General features: G+C 37.6%; 2 long non-coding RNA genes across 2 annotated transcripts; both read right to left on the reverse strand.

Annotated features, from left to right (window-relative positions):
* Nucleotides 1-7,439: 7,439 nt before the first annotated feature.
* On the reverse strand, nucleotides 7,440-7,827 carry LOC135711878 (uncharacterized). Its single transcript, XR_010518509.1, has 2 exons — nucleotides 7,739-7,827; nucleotides 7,440-7,667 (listed from the first exon to the last, which is right to left on the reverse strand). It is a non-coding gene; the product is annotated as an uncharacterized LOC135711878 (long non-coding RNA).
* Nucleotides 7,828-7,842: 15 nt separating this feature from the next.
* LOC135711876 (uncharacterized) lies at nucleotides 7,843-8,470 on the reverse strand. Its single transcript, XR_010518507.1, has 2 exons — nucleotides 8,173-8,470; nucleotides 7,843-7,983 (listed from the first exon to the last, which is right to left on the reverse strand). It is a non-coding gene; the product is annotated as an uncharacterized LOC135711876 (long non-coding RNA).
* Between the last annotated feature and the right edge of the window lie 10,498 nt (nucleotides 8,471-18,968).

Here is an 18,968-nt window from a genome sequence, read left to right on the forward strand (position 1 = left end):
TCCACCCTAGGTTCTTCTTCTTTTCGCATTTCAAGCTTATTGCATATCGTATATTAGCTAATTGCGTGCTCTCAACTTAGTGTTCTAGATGCACTTCCACAGTTATTAATTGAGCGCTTCCGATGCCTGTACCATTTTTGCATTAGTATAATTGTGTGGCAAAGTCCAATCATACTCTATGCCCAGGGAAGTCGAGAAATTTTCCAACCCGAAAAATTCCTAGACCAGACCGGAAATCGAACCCAGCCACCTCCAGCATGGTCTTTAGACTGATGCAAAAATTGAAAATTTCGCTCCACAGTGCTCAAACGGTTTCAAATCAGGTCCTGATTAGCCTCCCAAAATTTAAACTTATTTGGTAAGAAACTAACTTGGCACAAACTATTTAAAGTTTATATGGAAATTACTATATGGGAAAACCAAACTTTTTGTTCATTGTCTTATACCCATTTTCCATATTACTTTTTCGAAAATTTCTATAACTATTCTTACGGGAAATTTTCTAAGCTATTGCGGAATATCGTTTTTCAGCCAAATGTCAAATTAAATTGTTATTAATTGTTTAAGAGATTGATAATCTTATGGCAAGATTAAGCAACTGTATTGTGGGCAACACTGTATTCTGCAGTGTGACATAGTAGCCATGATTTGTGTCCTCTATTCTACGCGCCATAAACACCAATGTTGCCTGCTGAACAGTTGAATGAGCTTAATCATAAGACGTCAGTGACTTGAATCATTAATAACTTTTGTTCCTTACATTTGATTGAAAAGTAGTCTTCAACAAAGTTGTAGCTGAGAAAATTTACTACAATTACTGTTATAATTTTTAAAAGCATAGTGATGTGGTGAATTGGTAGATAAATATGAACAAAAACATAAGTTTTCCCATAGTAATTCCCATATAAACTTGAAATGGTTTGTGCCAAGGCAGTTTCTTACTAAAGTAGCTCAGATTTTGGGAGGCTAAGAAGGATCTAATTTGGAACCGTTTAAGCACTGTGGAGCGAAAATTTCAAATTTTGCTTTGTAGCTGCGCCTTTACCGACTGAGGGAGCTGGTACTTGACCGCGTGGATCTATTATTAGATTTTTGCAAAATGCATTACTTTGTGCACAGAGTGGAAAGATGTTTAGTTGTGGTTGTTTAGAGATGACTAGAGAAAGATAAGCATCAGGAATGCGCTCCCGGATGTATTGATTTGGTAAGTATGTTCCAGTTGAAGATTGTTCTTACACATTTCTCGATTACATTTTCGAGGGGACGTGTCTGCTTTTGTGGGCAGTACGTTTGATTGTCGGTTTGGTGTGGTTGGTGGCTCGCCCGCGCGTTGTGGCGCCGCATCAGGTAGGGGAAAATTTCTCCTATCTGATGGTGGTGTTGGCATGCGTGGGCGGGATGCTGGTTGCGCCGGATTGACGATGGGATGCATTGTTTGCGGGAGTGGATGCGTCCCTTCGGGGGAGTATTCGAGATTTATGTATGTTCATCGTTTCTCGTTTCATTTGTCAGAGTGATGACCACGGTCGCATGATGCATGTTCCTCGGCTTTTTACGGTTAGGTGTCTACGAATAATTCACTATGATTTTATTTCCATCTTGATATAGTTTGAGTTTGAATGCATCCTAGGTCCTATTATATTATTATTAAATATTCATTGATAAATATTTATAACAGGGTCAAAACACAACTGGAAGAAGCAACGTAACATCATTTTATTTTTTCTAATGTTGTTTAACGTTTATATGACAGTGAAATTAACCATTTAATTTTTCCCTTCCAGGATAGAAAGTTACATAACTTATTGATATATTTATTTGTATATTTGTAAATACTTATTTAATCAAATTCTGAATATGAATGGTGAGGAAGCTTATTGTGTTCGCGAGCCCTCCGTTTAGGCTGGATGCATTGATTTAAATCTTTAAGTTTATTTTCAGCTCATCGACATTTTTAGATTAATATTATAATGATTCACTATTTTCAGCCTTCGTTCAGGAAAATACAAAAAAACATTGGAATGCATGATTACAATTGCATAAAAAACTGTTAACTGTCCAAATAACCTCGATTTTTCTGACTATTGATGCATTATGAAAGTTTACCAATATTAAAAAAAAAGCATTCCATATTGCGTTAAGAAATTCCATGGTGCATAATAAAGTGTTTGTTTCAATTCCAATAAAATATCAGAAGTTGAAATCAGTTGAATGTATTGAGGTTAACTGAAATCGAGCTTATTTGTATTTTATAATACTTGTTTATTTAACATTATTTTATATATTGCATGACTAGTAAATTAGTTTTATTTCACATTTTTAAAATCTCATTATATCACTATATAACTATCATTATATAACTATAATTTTCATTTCTAGAAAAAAGTTGTCCTGTAGATCCTGAAGGACCAGAAGGTGTATCAAATAGCTTATCATTGTTATTTACTTTTTATTTTATTATAATATAATATGAATTTGGCCGGTTGCTTTTGGTGCAGCTCCACTTGGTTATTTGGCTGAGATCATTCCTTTTTATTTATTTATACAGTAACCTCTCCCTATCGTTTAAACATCAATTCAGCTTATCGTTTACCAAAACGAACCTTGCTGCAAACCCTACCCTCTTACCCAACATCCCAGTGACTCCTCGTGGAAGTGCAGAGGATTTCTCGGCTTTCATCAAAGCGAGTGTCACGTCAACACATTCATACCCATTCCTTTCTTGACCTGCGTTCAGGCGCGGCTGGCGCTGGTATTGCCTAATTTGAGATCACCAGTTTTTACACATTGAGGATGATTGCTAGTCCCAAGCATCGTCTATTGGTTCTCTGTGTAATTACAGCTGATCTGGCAATAACAGAGTAGCAACCGTGGGCGGTCAATCATGCTCATGCTCATGCTCATGTAGCTGCGCCTTTACCGACTGAGCTAAGGGAGGCCCCTGAAACCCTAGGTTATACACTGAGTAAATTTCGCGGTAAAAATGCCGTTATTAAGTTCAATAGAATTGGGTAACGAAGAGTTTGGTGAATTTATTTGATTATTTGATGTCACTGGTATTCCAATAAAAAATAGTTTTTTTTTAATCACGTTATTTTTACTAAGACAGTAATCCTGGCTGCGCCACTGCACCTAGGCAGTGACTCAAAATTTGATTTAATAAGAAGTGTTCAATCTCATCTTAGGTTGATGAATTCAGGTTTATTTTCTATTTAATTACAATGATTGACCCTTTCACCCTTAGGTCATTAAAGGCAGGGTATATATTCAGTCCTTGAGCGCTCTATTTTGGCCCTTAGATGCTCTGATACATGATGTATCCTCAAGCAAAAAATGAGCGCTAACCCCCTGACGATAATAGATTTTAAGGTATTGCCGAAACCGCCATTTATCCTAATTAAATTGGATCCGAAATCCAAAATTTCATCAATTTGGGTACACTGGAACTATTTTAAATAAGTACGATTACATTGGCAAAAATCACCATCTTAGCGCCCCTTGGTGGGACTTTGTATGGGAGCGTGCTGTCAACGATCAAAAATTTAAACCTTGATTTAAACATCAAGATGAATATCTACGGGATCGATAAAAATATCGTTGTTCTCAGAAAACGAAGCTCTACCAGATGATGTATAAAAATTGGAATATTTTTCGAAGTTAAACAACCCAATTTTAACTCGATTTTTATTCTAGAAGAAAATGTTGGTGATAATCTATACTGAGAATGGTGGGCGTTGGCCAGATTTGGATTTTTCCGATATAATCCTAAATAGAACCTAGATTATTTAATACTCTGGTAACCTCAAGTCCGTAACGGCGCCGGTGGTGTAGTGGTAAGCGTGATTACCTCTCACCACAGCAGGCCTGGGTTCAATCCCAGTCGGCGCCGCCGGGATGTTCTGAGGCATAACATCTCTGATCACGCCTTCTTTCGGATGGGAAGTAAAGCCGTTGGTCCCCGGTTCATGAGTTGATGGGTTGATAGGTAGGGTCCAAGTGTGGGAGCTGCCTTCCTGGCACGTCGGTAGCATTGGTGCTCAGCACGGAAAACAAGATCGACGGAAAAAAACAAACCAAAGGAAAAAAAAAAAAAACCTCAAGTCCGTGCTCTGTCACAATGTTTCATTGTGATTAATCAACACTCAAATGGGTAAAATATCAAATTTGGGGGGAATTTGTAAGAAAGGGAACTTGGAGTGTAGAGCGCACTGCCCACTGGACGTTTCTGAAGCCTGGCCAAGTGAGTGGGGTATGGGCATAGAGGTAACTCTAAGACCAGAAGGTCCCGAAGAAACGTGCTCAACTTTTTGGCTCAGTTCTGGTACTATCTTCGGTCCCAAGCCAATCGATTCACTCCTCGAAACATAGAGAAATCTACTAACCCCTCGTTTTATACGTTAGTCGATTTGTTTGGGACCAATAGGCTAGTAAAGTAGTGAGCCAATTTAAAATCTTTAGTTTCGTATTGATTGTTGGTATGGGTTTATTTGATTGAACGTCATTTCCAAGTTATATCATGTTACATTCAAACCATTGGCATTTGGTATTTGAGATAAGACAGAGATAGGATGCGAAGGGTCCGCTTAGGGGGAGCGTAACCCATGTTATGGCTTCCATTTATTAAATAGTTCAGATAGGCTAGAAATGACAGGATCAAAATCAGATTCACATCGCCAGGCCCTGCCCAAGAATAGGGGGATTGACGATGATTTGTCAAGTTTTATTTTGCATTTGCATATAACGGTAATTTTAAGTTTGCTTTTGTAATTATGAGATAAATAGTGTACCTCAATTGAAACATTGAGTTGTATAAACTTGACGAATCATACATCTAACTTAGTAATAGTTACAGTGTCGCATGATCTAACCAACACTGCCTGCAACTAATGTTGGAGGGGCCGACAAAGCTGATTACGGATCAAAACTAACATAACTCTAACACTGAAATGATCCAGAAACAAACGCTTATTCATTGCACTGTAAGTCATAAAGTAGTTTTATTTATTTTCGGTGGACATTGGCCAAAATTGTATTTTTATATATAGTCCTAAAAGGGATCTTGATTATTTAATAGTCTAATAACCTCAAGTCCACGCTCGGTCACAATTTGTATTGTGATCAATCAACACTCAATGGGTAAAGTATAAAATTTGAGATGAATTTCAAACAAAGGGAACTTGGAGTGTAGAGTGCACTGCCCGCCGGTTGATGCTGAAGTCTGGCTAAGTAAGTGGGTTAGGGTCTTTTTTTTATACAGGGGGGAATCTGCTCCCAGACTCCTGAGAAGATAACTCAGGGTGTGGGGATGGGAGAAATAGCTCTCCCAACCCACTAAACCTTACCCTGTGCTCTAGGTCCTTGCCCTCCCCGGAACCGCCCGAAAGCATTACGTCATGGGAGGGGGCCGGTTGCGCTATGGCGCATCACTAGGTGTTGTGTCCGACGTGACACTCGCTACTGCACAGTGAGCAGCTGTGCAGGGCCTTCCTCTTGTTGTTCGCTGTTCGTTGTTCGCCTGGGTTCTAGAGCAGACGTGATAGCCAGCCAACTGTCCAACAGGGCAGCTTAGGACAGATGTTACCGCTTACCAGCTGCATGTGCTAAGCACTCTAAGAACCCGGCGTCACTCCTACCTTTGCACAACGAGGGTTTGTGCAGGGCTTCTCTGCGGTAGTTCGTTTAGCCGCAATATCTCTCCCTTGGGTTCGATAATTAGCGTTTCCAGGGCACACCACGAGGAGGCGAACTACTTCATGCCCCAAGTGGGTTAGGGTCTAATTATTTCTAAATGGACAATACAGTGCAGGTGGATATTTTATTTTATACTCTCTATATTATGATCTTTGAATCAGTTTTAGGTTTTTTTTCGTTAACAGAGGCAGAACGCGGAGGGACCGTTTAGGGAAAGCATAATGTTCACACTTGAAGGGGTCAGAGCGGCTGAGCTGTTCGGTGGTAGTTTGACCTTCCTTTCAAAACCAATTTGGCTCTAGAATAATTTTAACTTGTTCTGCATTCACATGTTGCATTCATTAAAAAAAAAAAAATAGAATAGAAATGCCAAAATCTTACCGAGTAGTTCAGCTCGTAGTAGAATTTGTTGAGATCGGGTATAGTTTCTGAGTCTGTTGTTTGTGGATTCCCATATTGAAATAGCTCAGATTAGCACAGAGTAATAGTTTTATTGTCATGGAACTTTCTTTTGGAATCGTCTTTTCTTCAAACAATTCTCATTACATATTCATACTATATTAATCATGACAAGTCTTAGAAAATGTTATATGTTTGAGCCCAGTTCTAGATTAGTTTATTATTAATATCTTTTGAATTGCGGTTGCGAGAGGATACCAAATATGGGTTCTCTTTTTCACCCATAATAGTTTGGGGGGAGGGGAAAAGTGATGCGATCTGAGAGCGAATAGGGAACACAACACCATGACCTAAACGACCAACCAAGGCATGCGGCTCACACTTAACTTGTTCTATTTCTTTCTTCCTCTCATGTACCAATATTACCTGTCTGAGAACCATAATGGGAACACGGCCAGATGTTCAATAGGAAGAAGAAGAAAAAGCGGGAAAGCATGAACAAGAAAAGAAGAGATTATGCAGTCAGAAAGGATCACGTTAGTTGGAGACAGCCAATTTATACTGGACTGAAATGGTAAGTAGGATAAGAATTGTGAAAGGTGTGTGCTTGCATGATTTACCTATTTTAGAATTATCTATAATCCACATTGAAACCTCATTTCCTTCAATTACTACTCCATCGGAGCACACACATAATATTGATCACTAACCTTCATATAGTTTCAGTATTATCTACATTATTATCAAAAGGTGAGTTATAAAGTATAATTACCAGGCATAAAGATAAGTTAATGTACCAGAACCTGGACGGACAAGAGCCTACCCAGGGAAGGACCCTCAGACCCATGCGTGTCTAGACTAGGGGGTTAGACTATAGTCGCTATATTCATAGTCTGGCGGATAGAATCTCGGGAACCAATTGAGCTGTCAAATAGCGGAACCAATCGAGCAAATCACGACCAACAACAGAAAAGATCACATCAGTTATTGCGATCAAAACTTTGGAAACCCTTTTCTGGTGACTCAAGGCTTGTTTACTCAAACTAACACCATCTTTGAGTTGGGGAAAGTTTCCCCTATCCGATGATACTGGTAATTTGCGTTCGATTGGCGAGGAAAGAATAATTGACGTTTTATTTATAAAAGTTGATAGTACCTTTTCAATTGTTGGTCTACAATATATTGAAATGGTTCCGCTTTTTGATAGATCTAAATTCTATCCGCCAGACTATTAATATAGCGACTATAGGTTAGACCCTAGATAAGCCAGCTTAGCGGTTGGCACAGCCTATACACTGAACAATTACAATTACAATAATCTATACTGAGAATGAGTACAGCAATAATCCGTTGGATTTATTGATATTTATTATATAAAATCATCTTACTGCTCAAAAGATCAGCTTAGTCTACTACAAAATGGACAATAAATTATTAATACATTTAAAAGACTCAAACTAGATTCATGTTTGATTCAATAGCAGCCATTGATTTGAGATTCAATTTGCTGTGTTGTTGTGGGAATAAAATAGAGATGATTGGGACAGCACAAAAATGGGTTCCGTTTCAGTCGGCATCTAAAATGAAACAAGAATCGAATGAAAATTCTCTTACAAATCAATCCGCTGAAGTCGATCGACTCGCTTACGTATAGGTGGTGTGGTGACTAACGCATCCTTGTTGAATCGGAGAACTCCATTGATGACCACCGAAGGAGCAAGAAGACACCCTCTTGCAGCTTAATCATCGAAATTTTTGGCACCCTCCTTGATGCCGTGTTTGATCGAATCTCCAGTCTTTTTGATGAAATCGCCTACCTCTGGTGCTGAGTCATCGACGTTGAACACACCATAGTAGATCGCCACGGCGATCGCGATGGCGAACAAGATACAGCTACGTATTAGTATGCAGGAAATAGTGGAATAAATTTTGATGAGAAAACGACGTTCAGAATCTCATTTAGTGTGCTGGAAATTCTATACACATTCGCTCTAATCGCTAGGCTAGACGTTTTCCAAGCAGCTTTTCACTGAATCGCGCTTTGCCTTTGATTGAAGCAGTATGAATGCCATGCATAATTACCATACAACAATGGTGCCACAGTTACACATCTTGGAAGCAGCAGATTTCACTCACTCACGAGAAAACGAAAAAAATCAGTCGAAGATACGATCGGGAGGAAAAGCGTGACACGAGAAAGTTAACGCAATTGAACGACTAACGCAATAATACGAGCACAAAGCAACGTAATCAAGAACAAACTGAAGCTCGAGGTAGTTATCTCGAACTTTGTACTTACACTGCAGGTAGAATTTAATTAAATAAAAGCTATATCAATGGAACAGCAACGGGTGGCCGAATAAATACGATCTGTCGACGAAGCGTCAATACCACAGACTGATGTTGCATTGTCCGATCACAGGGATGGAGGAAAAAAAAAAATGCTACGGCCGCTACCCACAATATGTTTGCAGTGTTTGTGCTTTAAATTTGTACATAAAGGTTGATGACCACTACAGCTGCGTTGTCATATGATGGTACAAACTTGTATGTGACTCTCCGATACGCGAACTTTATTAAGGGGAAGTTCACCGCTCCGAAAAAATAATTAAGTTTTGATTTTTATGTAAATTATGTAAATTATTTTTAAAGAAAGTCCACGTGCAAAAAAAAATTTTGTAAGTCATCATGCCATAAAGTTGGAGGGTCCAACTTTTTTCATGATGAGATAGAAAAAAATTTACATGTCAATTTTATCTAAGGAATCGATGGAGTTTTAATCATTGATCCCATAATTTTTAAATTTTAAAAACGTGCCGAAAATTAAATTTATTTTCGTAGTGGTGAACTTCTTCTTTATTAAAACATTAGAATTTATCTATACATCGTAGAACTAGAGGCGAACCAGCCCAAGACTGAAAGTATATCTAATAAAAAAAAAAAATACATCGTAGTAAGCTAAAACAATTGGTGGGATTGTGTAAAAGACACAACCTTATGGTTGACGTAGTCCTGGGGGCAAGACAGCTGTACTCAGAGTAAATATATTTGCAGAGAGTAAATTTGAGTTACTCATATTTACTCAAAAATGATCAAAGTAGTCTCGATTTTCTAATAAAAAAATATCGTCTGACACCTTTTTTCCTAGAAGTATCTGTTCGCCCATTTCACAGATCGAATCGCTTGTTTAACAAATCGAATTGTGGACAAACGAAATGCTCCTGTGGTGGTTTGACAGCACGATGGTTTTACGGGGCTTGTCGTTCGTGTTTGGCTTGAATGCCTTTCAGTGAAGTTTGACTCATTAACGTGGATGAGTGGATGTATTTAATGGTGAATAAATATTGAAGAATATTTCAAAAAGAAGTAAACAAATTATTTACCCTTTGTGGAACCTTAACATTAATAATCATGCCATGACCAACAACCAAAAACAGTGTTTATTTCCTCAATGTTGTGCGCAGAACACAACATTTCATGACATATCAAGCGTGTAATCCCTAAAGAATGATCGAGTGATATTTCGAGTAAGCTTTCGATAAATTTATAGATAGCATAACATGCAAAAATCATATGTTACCAATAATCGGAAGGCACTGTATTCTTATCTTTTTGAAAATCGTGCAGCCTGTATGTACTCTATTATTTTTATATATTTGTATAAATTACGTTTTCATTGAGTTTCTGGAAGTTTAAAAAATACATAAACGTGAACTACATTGCTCTAAGAATTGAATTCATTGATTTAATTTAGCCTAATCCCTACCTATCGAACCACCCCAAAAGTCCCTACACAGAAATTCCAAGAAAGCACGTCAGCTTACTTTGCTTGATAGCATCGGTTTCAACATTATTTTCAATATAACAATCAGGTTGCTATGTGTATATAAGATATTGAGCAACGTGAGTTACTCAGAGTTATTCAAAATTAACTCCGGTTTTACTCATGATCGAAAGCTGTCTTGCCCCCAGACGTAGTCACTAAAATCACAAAAAATCTGCTATTTATCAATTTTATCTAGATGAACGCGTCGGACGGTACTAATGCATATTTTTGGTTGCTATTGAAAATTTAGTCGATGTATGGGCCCAAATTAGGGGCATTTAGGCCGACATTAAATCCCCTATATAGATTTTTCAAAAGTTTTTTTTATGAAAAATTGGAAAAGTATTGTCTAGGCACATTCTTAGAGTTATTGCCTGTCGATTGGTGTATTTGGATTTTAATTTCATCCATAAATGACAAAGTTATAAGCGTTCAAAACATAACACCTTTTCGTGTCGGTCGCTATTTCAGGTTTTCGAGTAACCTCCTGTACCTTTCCGTAAGCCCGTAGTCTGAGTACAAAGTTAATCAATGTTTTTGTATCGATTTAACCTAATAAAAAAAATTATTCACTAAAGAAAATATATTTTTTTTAATGGTTCCCGTTTCTACAATTGTAATAAATCATTGAATCATTAAAAAATAAACAGTTTCAAGAAATACAGCATCGATTAATTCTGATACTCCCCACGAACACACGGTTACAATTTCCTCTATAGAAATGAATTCACTCCATGAATGGGAATTTTTTTTTTTTTAATGCGAACTCCAATACAGTGAAACGTGTTTCTATTATTATTTACGTTACGCGACGCGACACCTTCACTGCTGCTGGAATTCGAGTCCCAACGGAGGGCTTCTATAGTGCGGGCGTTTGTTTTGCTTCCTCGTTGCAATAATACTGCTTATGTGGCTATGTGTCTATGGATCTACCTGGCGGGACTTTTTCATATTTTTTGGGTGTCATCATCTGAAAATAAATATCGTTGCGTTGCTTTCGAACTTGTAAAAAAAGAACCGGATCCTTTGAATTGGGGACACATTAGAAAGTCTTTTGCATTACTCTTAATCTTAAGAATGGAATTCTGACATCAAGCTTCAAGGCTTGAAAAAACTTATATAAAAATAGATTGCATCGCCGCTGCCGAAAAAAAAAAATCTACAACGGAAACCATGGAAACTGCTGAATCGGCTTTGTTGAGTACCTACTACATTGGATTGGTGAATATGTGCGTTTTTAGAATTAACGCTTTGTGTGCGTGTTAGGTAAATTTTGCGTTTCGTTTTATATAAGCATTGTTTACATCGGTACACAAAGGGTTCTTGCCGGTTAGTCGAAACTTTAGGTTAATACTTATTTGTGTGCGTGTAGAATCTAGGGCAAGATGGTAAGCATCAACTGAGAGGTTGAGAAGTTTTGGTACATTGATTATTCAAATTTTACAAACGTTGACAAAGTGTGCTACTAATATTTGACCATGCATCAGAATCCTGGTCCAAAACTTTTAATGTTTCTAATCTCAGTTACCAGAAACTAGTACCATAAAACGGGGTGAAGTTGATCACTTCACCGTTCAATTTTCGTTTCTCAACAATTCTTTTTCATGATATTTTTATAAGATGATTTGTTTAGTATTTTATTAAGTAGTTTAAAATTGTACTTTTGAAACGTTTTCTCAAACAAACAATGCATTCTACCACTCTGAAAGTATTTTTCGTGGAAGTGATAAAATATGCAACTTTTAACTGTTCATAACAACCTATCAGAATCATCATTTATTCTGGTGCTTGTCCGGCGAAATAACTGTTTTTTTTAACTTTATTTTAGGTCGCTGAATCCGCTGAATAGGCAATAAACACCAGTTTTTCATATCAAAACATTGTTATGATACGAAACCGTTCATTTTACCAAAGTATTTAGCCTATATATGTATGTATGTATGTATGTATGTATATACAATCCAACTTCCACTGTCCGGCAGTGTTTTTATGGAAGAAAAATGTTAGCAATATAATCTATTATTATCTTATACTGATCCCATTGCAAACAATTTTAGCCCGGAAGTTGAAAGGTGATAGCTCTGTTGAGATTCAGTAACCCATTTCAGAATGCCTGGTCACTCACGTCCATTCCGAGATTACTTTCACTTACAACAAGCCCCGCACACACGTAGTACCGATATGAAATGTATATTGGTACTGCGTATACACTTCCATCATCAAAGCAATTCCTGCTTTGTAGATGGCACGTATTTAGGGTTAACTACCCTTTTTCCGGCCTATTAAGCACAACTCGCACTTAGTGTTTCTTAATCTAGCGCATTTTAACACCAAACGGAATGTTGTTATTACTGATGGCTTCCAAATTTATTTACCTTCCCGTACGCACCGTAAGATTTGATAAAAAGAAACCAATCGTTGAGATACTGTCAAAAGTATAACACTGCTTCTTGACGCCAAACTCGGCCTACGGATTCTAAACTCGGCCTAACGCATTGAAACACCAATGAAACGAAAATGAATTTACTTCGGCCTGTCGGATGAAGATAAAAATTGATTTGGTCGGAGCCAGTGATGGAAAAGTTCACAAAAACTCACTATGACTCGCGAACTTTTCCCTTGGTGAACTTCATGAAATATCGTGAACTTTTCCAACACTGGTCGGAGCGCTTCTTTTGTTTTTGGGAATAATGGGTGCAAACCTTCATATAACGCGTTCTCATTGACTTCGTTCCGTAGCTTATTAACTAAAGTATCGTACCAAACGCAGAATTGACTTGTTTACTCTGAAATCATGGATTTGTTTGATGTTTTCTGCTCGATAGGCCCAAAATGGGCGATTAGGCCGAAGTAGTTCTCTGCCCTAGTAGGATGCATTTCATATTTTTATATCTAGTTGTAATCAGTTAGATCTCACCGCTTAGGTATTGTGTCCTTGCTGCTGAATCTTTGTCATCTCGATGCTCGATGAGTCCTGTTGAATAATCGGCATCTGTAGTGGAATACTCTTCTCTCTTTTTCTCTATGACTCTTCGAAGTTTTTAGTATCTCTTCTTGAATATTGTAACCTGTAATAAACATATTTGTAGTCAAACTGAATATGTTTTTAATTTATGGTACTCTATTTGTTCAATGTTTTTCTTTGTTGATTAAATATATTTTATTCTGGTGTTACTTGCTGTTATGTCGCTTCTTATTTGTTTATTCCATTTAATCTTCTCCAAAAAATTATCCAGAAATAACAAACCTGTTTTCTCCTCCTTTATTAACAGCTTTTGTCTTTCTTTTAATGCTTCTCTTATTTTATTTTTAGTTTTTGAGATTCTCTAGTCTTGTACATCTGATTCTGACTCTTCTTCGCTTCCTATAGTTTTATACAATTCCTCTGCCTGTTTTTTTTAATTTCTCCTTGTCCTTATCCAACTCTAATCATTGTTCTTCTGTTATCTCAGGTAATTTCTCCTTATCTTCTGTTAAACTGTCATTCCATGTTTTTGCGGGCCTACCTCTTTTTTCCAAGAATTTTTTTAGTGGATGTCCTTTTGGTCTTCTCTCTCTATGTCCCCAATAGCTTATGCGCATTACCCTAACTTGTTTAACTGCTGATTTTCCATCTAATAAGCTTGAAACTGTAATTCTACCCTTTGGTCTATTCCTTGAATATCTTAACATCTCTTTTAATATTTGTAATTCATGCCTACTGATTGACTTTCTATTTCTTTTTATCAGAGTTGCTGCTTTCAATCCATATGTAATAGCTGGTGAGACTACTGTTTTATAAATAAGTTTGGAAAGTGAAAACGGGGCTTATATCGTCTTATGAATTCTATAATTATTTTACCACTATTAATCGCTTTCATGCACCTTTTTCTTGTTGTTTGTGGCCTATCCAAAGTTTCTGTTAAAACTGTTCCTAGATATCTCATATTTTTAACTAGCACGTACTTTTCTCCATCTATTTTAATTGTTTCTGGTATGTTTCTGTCTGACAATGGCTCTCTTATCATTATTTGGTTTTTATCTACACTGATTTCTAATCCTATTTTCCTTAATTCTTGTTTTAACTGTTTGATTATAGATTCTATTTGATCTACTGATAGCCCTATAATTAACAAATCATCAGCAAATGCTAAAACTACTGGTAATTTACCATTATTTAATTCTAACAAGTTTAAATTGGGAAATTTCTTTTTGACTTCCTTCAAAACTTTTTGGATAATTAATGTGAAGATGTAGGGTAATAGTGGGTATCCTTGCTTAATGCCCTTTCCCTTAATCCTCTCCTCTGAGTATACTCCTTCCCAGTACGTTCTGCATTCAGCGCCTGTATCACTCTGTTGATTAAATGACTAGGTACATTCAATTCTTTCAGAATTTGCTGCACCGAAGCAATTTCAACCAAATCGAACGCTTTCTTAATATCTACCGATGCTACTATAATTGTGTTTCCGCAGTTCCAATTTTCCTCCAAATATCTCCTCGCAAAAAAGATTTGGTCATCTGTTGATCTGTTCTGTGTGAATGCTGCCTGGTGGTATCCTGGATTCAGGGTTACTTCCACTCAATTGCTATAAAAAATTGTTTTTCAGAATTATGAAATCATTCTTACTTGTAAGTTACAAGAACAGGTCGTGAAGTATGTGCTTGACACATACAATCTGTCAATATTGCTTTCAGTGCATCACAATCAGCGATTTTACGATTCGTGAGCGCTCACTCTGAGTGAATGCTCACGAATCATAAGATCGCTGATTGTGATGCTCTGAAACCAGGTTGACAGGTTTCATGAGTCAAACACATACTTTACACCATGGACCCAAAGGGTAAGGACCTCCTTCACGCGATTTTTTTTTGGTTCACCTAGCTGTTTTTTTAGTGTACCTGGTGCACCCGGTACTAGAGCAAAAGACATCAATTTGTACCAGAACAGGTGTCAAAAGTGACACAGACAGCACAACTGCCAGCAAAAGCGCCAGCAAAAAAAAGTGCGTTACCCGCTGCCGTGGCAGTCAGATTGAGGTGTGTTACATCCCTTAGCACGTTTCTTTTTGTTTCGCCATTTTGAGATTTGAACTCGTGACTTTGGCGTGAGAGGCATGGATGCTAACAAAAAAAAAGCGGAACTAGTTAATATAGTTAATTATCAAATCTAATAGTTCATTAGCTCCAGGGCCCTTGAACATCATATATTTGGGTTGTCCCCAGGAGGATTGTCCGCAGGAGGATTGTTCGAAGAACGATTGTACCCAGGAAGATTGTTCGAATAAGGATTGTCCGCAGGAAGATTGTTCAAAGGAGGATTGTCCACAGGAAGTTTGCTCGGGAGAAGGTTGTTCGAAGGATTGTTCGGAGGAGGATTGTCCGCAAGAAGATTGTTCGGGAGAAGATTGTACGAAGGAGAATTGTCCGCAGGAAGATTGTTCGGAGGAGGATTGTTCGAAGGAGACCGACGAGTCGAGGAGAAAGATTATCCGGAGGAAGAGGATTGTCCGCGGGAGGATTGTTCAAAAGAGGATTGTTCGAAGAAGGATTGTCCGCAGGAGAATTGTCCGCAGGAAGATTGTCGACAGGAAGATTGTTTGGAGGAGGATTGTCCGCAGGAGGATTGTTCGAAGGAGGATTGTCCGCAGGAAGATTGTTCAGAAGAAGATTGTCCACAGGACGGTTGTCCGCAGGAAGATAGTTCGGAAGAGGATTGTCCGTAGGAGGATTGTCCACAGGAAGATTGTTCGAAAGAGGGTTGTCCGCAGAAGGTTTGTTCGAAAGAGGATTGTCCGCACGAAGATTATTTGGAGGAAGAGAATTGTCCGCAGCAGTGATGGAAAAGTTCATCAAAGTTCCCTATGACTCGCGAACTTTTCCCTTGGTGAACTTCGTGAAATATCGCGAACTTTTCCAACACTGGTCCGCAGGAAGATTGATTAGAGGAAGATTGTCCACTGGACGATTATCCGCAGGAAGATAGTTCCAGGAAAGATCTTCAGAGACAATCAATGACGTTCAAGGAAAACGTTGGGGAACGACACTCATCCTGATGCATGTTGGTTCAAAAAAGATATGGCAACACTGTGACGGCATGCGAGCGGAATTGAAAGAATTTTCGGAATAGACAGAAGGATCAACAGGGATATTCAGGATATATTGAAAAATAGACAAAAAATCGAATAAGGATGTCTGGAGAAAAAAAGTTCTGACTGATGTTCTGGATATATAAGCAGAATTTTATGGATAAATTTGATGGGGATACAGGATGCATCTGAATGTATCGTTCCCCCTGGAACATATAAAGAGCTTCAGAGTTCCGGATAATCTTCTTCCTCCACGTACTCCTTGACTCGTCGGTAGCAGACAATTCTCCTTCAAACAATCCTCATGCGGACAATCCTCCTTTGAACAATCTTCCCGCGGACAATCATCTGACTGGCGGGATCTGGTCCATTCGGTCCTCGCTACACAAGGATCGTACCTGGGTCCGCCTTGCATGATTTCTAGTTGGACCCCCAACAATTAAGTGATAAAACTGATTCCATTTTGATCAACATCAACAATGACATTAATCCTAGCTCTGAAGTTCAGGTTAGGAAAAAAGTTAGGTTAAAACAAAACGTCAACTATTGTTGGTAAACAAACCGACAGCATTGTTGACAGCATTCCCCCATGCACTCAAAAATATAAGTACCCACAAATCTAAAAAACCTACTACTGCATGCACTTCCATTCTATTACCGAGAACCATGATTTTTCGATAAATTCCTTCCACGCTATTGGTCCTGACCTTTGGGTCCATGCTTTACACCCTCTTCTTGTTACTCACAAGTTCAACATACCATTATGTTGTCTATTGATTTCATTATTCCGAAAAACAATGTTTTATCAACAATAAATACGAAACTAACGATTTTAAATTGGCTCACCACTTTAGTAGCCTATTGGTCCCAAGCAAACGATTAACGTACCCTATTCTAGTTGAAATTCTATTACTACACTATGTTTGTTTTGATTCACTATGAAAGTTTGACAGATAACATCAGGGGTGTGTGGATTCATGCAGAACATGCAGGGGTGAGTGAAATAGCTTGGGACTGCTTGGGACCGTTGTTCTGGTACTGAGTGAGCCAAAAATAATAATGATTTTCTTCGGGACCCAGTGGTCTTAGAGTTACCTCTATGGTTTTATAGCAAGTGAGTGAAAGCAACCCTGCCTGGATTTCCTGCGTACTTACGTAATCTGTTTACCAGACATCTTGTATAAATTTTGTATCCTATATTACAAAGTGTTATTCTCCTATAATCTTTTGTTTCTTTTTCTGATTTTTTCTTTGGTATTGGTACTTGATATTTACCGAAACATTTAGCCTATTCGGTAAAATGAACGGTTTGTATCATAAAAATGATTTGAAAATGAAATGAAAAACTGATGTTTATTGCCTACATTTAGGCGTATTTTAAACTATTTTGCATCAACATATGTATTTTTTTTCGTAAACCACGACTTATATTGTAATTTTAACATCATATTCTTCTTGAGCAAACTTCTAAATATTGCATTGCATAAAAAACTGCATGATCAGCTGCACTCCGGCATTAAAATTTGCATTTTTTATCTATATAATTCTTGTTCTAAAATATAAACCAAACAGGCAATTGAAAAATTCAATTCATACATTAGAAAAGTTTTTGCTAGTACATGTTTGAAAGGTATTCGTCTAAAAGCGGATTTGACTGGTTTTATGTTTTAAACACTGCCTTTCAACCTCTTATTGTGTCTAACAAGTATAAAATATCACTATAACATCTAATGATTCCTAAATCCCTAAATTCCGATTTTTTATAGCAAGTGAGTGGAAGCAAGCCTGAGTCGCCTCTAACGGGTTTAACAGATTTTTTTCCTCGAGACCTATAGGATTCACACAATTCAAATCTGGCAACATGGTATGCGGTTCAAGATCAAACAACATGCTCGATGTCATGGTAACCATCTGCTAAAATCTAACTTATTGTGTGTTAAAATTAAACACGCTCAAGCAACCTCTAACTTTTTTCATCAACAGAATGAATAGTAAAGTATTATTATTATTTATCTTTATTAGGGAGGCTTTCAGCCTTGGGCTGGTTCGCCTCCAAATAGTAAAGTATTCAAGTGAAGCTTTTGTAGATTTTGGTATTATGTTGGTAAATAACTTTTGTGAATAACTTAAATTTGTATCTCTTATACATGATGAACCATAGCGAACAGAGCCCACTATTGTCTTTCAGTGAATGTTAATTACGTTCTCTGAAAAACAATAACAAGTTCTGCACGCTTTAGTTCGTCATGCATCGGAGAAACAGATTCGAGTTATTCACAAAAGCTTCATACATACATCATTTTACGGAATTCTGTTGATGAAAAAAGTTAGAGACGAATAAATGTAAACGAATGCACGGAGTTAACCCTTATGTGCTCGACATTTTTGTTTGCTTTTTCTACACCGTGTTATTCTAATGGAAGCAGGGAACCCAGATACCCCGTCGAGCACATAACGGTTAAACGAAATTCTAAAAATATCCGTAACTTTTTTTTATTCTGGGCGAATTAAAACTAATCCAACGTGAAAGGAACGTCACTTGGATTCCGATGTCATCCTTATACGCGGCATTCCGCGAAATGCGCATCCTTATAGCAGGGCTATTCGTTATCGTTCAATCTATCACTTTAAACTACTAATTAACCCGGAAATTAGGACACGGCCTCGGAGTAAAATTGGCACTGCGGTCGTCAAAACATCTGATGCAGGATACCAATTTTTCTCTTAAATGAAAATAATAAAATTAGGCTTGTGATGTTGATTAAAACAAAATAGTTAAGGTTTAGAAATAAATACTTGTATTTACATGGCATTGGAAAATGGTTGCAATCTATGTTATAAAACTTACCCACCGTATCTGGAGGATGCTATTGCGCGAATGCGTGCAAAAATAGGTAAAACATTGTATATTGTTGTAACTTCTATTGTTTGTTGGTCAAATTGTGATGTATCGATTCTCGGTGCTTGTACTTTAAAAATGCTGT

This window comes from Ochlerotatus camptorhynchus, unplaced genomic scaffold (genome assembly GCF_037179485.1).
Source record: "Ochlerotatus camptorhynchus isolate MF236.1 unplaced genomic scaffold, CSIRO-AGI_Acam_v1.1 ptg000443l, whole genome shotgun sequence".
NCBI lineage: Eukaryota > Metazoa > Arthropoda > Insecta > Diptera > Culicidae > Ochlerotatus > Ochlerotatus camptorhynchus.